This window comes from Podarcis melisellensis (assembly GCF_964234715.1).
Source record: "Podarcis melisellensis genome assembly, chromosome: 5".
Lineage (NCBI taxonomy): Eukaryota > Metazoa > Chordata > Lepidosauria > Squamata > Lacertidae > Podarcis > Podarcis melisellensis.
Genome location: NC_138537.1, coordinates 68,516,137 through 68,520,681, shown reverse-complemented (window position 1 = coordinate 68,520,681; position 4,545 = coordinate 68,516,137).

Sequence of the window (4,545 nt, the reverse complement as noted above, 5' to 3'; positions counted from 1 at the left end):
TTATTTGGTGTGGGGAGACTTGCGATAAATGTGTAGAAACGATCTATTTGAGATTTGGACACTAAGGGGAAGAAGAGGGGTGTGTTTGTGTACAGGGCAAATTTCAAAAGCAGCACACCTGTGAGCCTAACTCCCCCAGTAACTAACACAATTGTCTTGCTACAACATGAAGGGAATCCCTTATGTCGAAGCAGACACACTACAGCCAATGTGGGTGAGTGTTTGGATCCACATCTCAGGGCTCATCTGGAACTTAATGGACTTGCAGGTTTCACTTATTGGTGCAGACTGGGATGCACACCTCTGGCTGTTGCGCAGAATGAGTGCTGGATATGGACGTCACTTCCAACTGAACTCGCTTCTGAAGCGTGCTTAAGAGAAATGCAACCTTTGGCTGCCATCTTCAAGTCACACGCTCTACACGGCATTTGTGCATGAAAGGATCAGAACAGGAACACATCCCAATGGCCATTGGCCAACTTTTGAGGAGGTGGTTCAAGAACTGCAGTCTACTCTCCACATTTTAAAATAAATTGAAGTCACTTCTGAATACAAGAACCTTTGGATGAAATGGTTAGCTGCAGTCTTAGGAGTTTAATGCATTGCAAAGATTTCCTTCCCTTGGATGTTAATTCTTGTCAGCTGTACTCTGGAGGAGAAGAATGGTCCATTTCCTTCCCCTCCAGCTTCCAGAATCAATGAATATCAAGGGAAAATAATATTTGCACACATGAATACCAAGAGTTCTTCCAGATATATTCATTTGTCCTCTGATCATCAGCCAGTAAGGGGTTCCAATGGAAGGCAATTTCTTGCCCACCTGAGCAAGCGATTGCTTAGCTGTCCCAGAGAGGATCAGGGGAGCTTGATCCTCAAAGCTCAAAAGAATAGAAAGAGGACTTCACCAGCTCAAAACAGCAAGGATCAGGCCCGTAGGGCTGTTTCATACATTACACAAAGGCAAACCTGGGTTTGCTACTGAGGGCACGCTCGCCAGGTAGTTGCTGCCAATCACAGTTCCTTGACAAGAGTACTCAGATGACACACAGATTCAAAACATGCTATGAATGCCATACTACAGTCGCTAGTGTCAGCATACACCTAAAAATGTGATCATCTTAGGGGCAAACCTAAAAATGTATGAAGGGAGACAAGCAACCAAGAAGAGGAGCACCTGCTATTAGGGAGACCCCTTTGGCCAATTTGTTGAAGCAACCAAAACATTACATACTTACGCTCCGAAGCAGGCTTGCTCTTTCTTATTTGCACAGGGCTCAAGTAAATGCATGAAAAAATAAATAAAATGGCGGCAATGCAGCCTGGTGTTTTCAGAAATCCGAATCTGGTTGATACTAACGGTTTGATAAGAGGCTTCCTCGCTTGTCTCTTCTCCCCCTCTGCCAGCACAGAGATTGCAAAACAGGTGAAGTTGTCAGAACTGCCTGATACACACAGCTCCAGAACTGGCATGGCTGCTTGATATTGTGATGATATGCTAGCTGCTTCCCTCGGGGAAGAGACTCTTTTTTATTTCTTTTAAGTCGTCTCTGGTGTTGAATTCCCAGGCTGGCTAAGACAGTTCCTGCTCCTATTGAAAACAAACAGCATTGATGGGGCGAACGTGGTGTGGAAAGCAAAGCTGTGAAGAGCAAGGACTTGTTTGCGAGAGAGAGAGAGGGCGTGCATGCGCCAAGTGTTGTTTCCTTATTTACAACATTCAGACTAGCTTGCAGGTTTGGAAGAGTGAGATTTTGAAAAACTGGGATGATCTAACCAACCCCAGTGAAATCTAAGCAAAGTCAAGGGTTGCCAACTCCTTTCCCCAGCAGGACCCTGTCCTGAGATTCAAGCTTGCTCCAAAAGTAAGCCTCTTATCTGGAAAGACCTACCATGTAATCCCAGATATGTGAAAGAGGCCTATTTCAGATTACCCAGTAGGAAGGGGCATTGCACATGCTCAGAGGTTATTTGGACTAATCCACATACTCTTAAAGTTTAACCCTAGAAAAAGGTTTGGGGAGCTGAGATTCGATTCACTAACTCGACACAAAGTCTTGCTCTCATGTCTTTGAACAGCTGCATGACAGGAGAAGCGCTACAGATAAAATAATCCCCACACTTCCAGTCATGGAGTCACAGTGATTGGGAAGTTTGCTCCTGCAGTATTTCTCTGTTCTCTGTTAGGAAAGGAGTTGGCAACCCAAGGAGAAACACCCAAGTCCACTTGACAAGGTGAACCCTACAGGGGCAGCAAGAGTTTCTCCTATGGACATCATTTGGAATGACGTATCTTCTGCTTCTGCTACCCTAGAAGTCAGAGAATGTGTCACGAGGTAATACGAATCAGCTAAAAATGCATTAAAACAAATGGGGTGTAAAATTAAGTCTGGAAACAGAGAATAGGCAAAAGACATTATGTGTTCACCATAAGAAGAAAAAATGCTCTCCAATTACTTTTTAACTCCCCTTAAGAAAATGGAGAGGTTTCTCTTCCATTGGCGAATAAGTATGTCTTTTGTCCCATGGGGAAGTTTTTCTTTCAAAGCTGGGCAGAGCTAGACAACCTGGAGAGAGAAAATAGTTCTTAAAAAGAGAGTTGAAAGTGGCATGGTTGACTTATCGTTTTCCATGGCACTGACACTCATTCCTTTGTCTTCAGTCGATGCAATACATTTTTGAGAAGTTGGTTTTTGAGCAGTTCTTGACAGCCAAAACCTACAAAAACCTGCGATCAGACACAACGCCGGGAATGAGGATCAATCACGGGCCACCATTTGTCTGCCATTCTACCTTCAACCCTCTGGAAACAAAACAAAACCCTATCATCCGTCTCCAAGGCTGTCGTCAATGGTGTCAAGGAGGACAAGCAATCATCAACCATAAGCCTTGTTATCAACACAGCAAGCACACACACACACACACAAAACTGTTGTCTCTCCCCCCCCCCCAAGTTCTACAGTATTCAAGAGTGTCTGGTGTGGAGGGGCACCATCACTGCTGCTTCCCTGGATGGGGCAAACCAGGTTGGCAGGGAGAGGCGGGGGCTGTGCAAGGAATACAGGAAGAGCCAACACTGCTCCCCCTGGCATGTCTGCTCAGACTTGGTCCTGCTGCCACCACTGTGCCATCCATTAAAACACCCCATCTTGGTCACTCCTGTGTCCAAATAGATGGGCAATTCTTCCTCTTTGCATTAATTTTGGGATGCTGCCCTGCCTAGTGAAGTTATTTACAGGTTATTTAAACATGCACAACTGGGAAATTCAGTCCCAGAAACACAGGCAGAAGGGGGGGCGGCAACAACAGTGGAGGAGACCTCAAAGAGGGGCTTTCCAGAAACCAAAGCTCGAGTAAGTCACTGGATAGTTGGTGCTGAGGTTGCAGGTTCAATCCCTATATGGGACAGATGCATATTCTTGCATTGCAAGGGGTTGGACCACATGATCCTCAGGGTCCCTTTCAACTCTACAATTCTGTGACTCTGTGTATTAACAAGATGCAAATGGATCTCTTAGCAGCAGAAAGGGAAGGGGGGAGGGTACAAAAATGCAAAGTCTAAGGAGGAAGAGGAGGAATTTCCCAAAGGACACGGACTGAGAAGGCCACTCCCTCCCGGCAGTGACAAGTTCCAAGTCTCGCTCGGTCATAATCTATTATTCTCTCTGCAGAAAAGTAGAAGAAATAGTGGAATAAAGGAGGGGTGTGAAGCGTGCGGGTGTGTATATAGACAGAGACAAATAGAGAGGGAAGAGCCTAGGCAAGAAGGAAGGTTAAGAGAGGTCGACACAGCAAGGCTTGTTTATTATCACAGCTGGGCTACACAAGTGTTCTCTGTTATGGTGCCACCGCAAGCATGTGGCCGGGCTCACTGGGAGGTTTAGCTCACGTTAAAAAGAATAAAAATCCCACAGTTATTCATAATCTTTTTGTGTGTGTATTTGAAGGATATGGAGCCGCACAGAAAGCCTAGATGGCTCTACCGGAAGCGCAGTTTTTGCGTAAGCTCTGGAATGCTCAATGTAATAAGCCAAGCTGGCCCTCCCCCATTCTCCACACACACGCACACACACACAAACACCCACCATCTGCTCACACTGCGTGAGGGCACCCGTGGCTGCAACACCCATGCACTCGCAACACACTCACACACAGAATCTCACACCTGCAGGAACCCACGCCCACAAAGCAGTGGGTGCGTCCAAATGCAGCAGCAGTGGGACGACTGTCTCTTTCAAAGGAGAATTTAAAGTTTGCTGTGGTGCACCCTATCCAGGCGAAAAGCCTACAGTTCCCCTGACCTGGAAAAGAATGTAGAAAAGAGCATCTTTACCTAGAAACAAAGCAGCCAATAGCAACGCCACACTGCAGCCCAAATCATTCGGAAGCAAATCTCCTGGGGTGGCTGTTTTGCTGTTGACGGATATGGACCCCCCTTTTTCATCATGGGAACTTTGTTCCTAGCTAGGGATGCCTTTGGTTACCCTAGCCTGCCCCACAAATTTGCATTCCACAATCAATAACGTTATTTCTCCTTTTTTTAAAAAA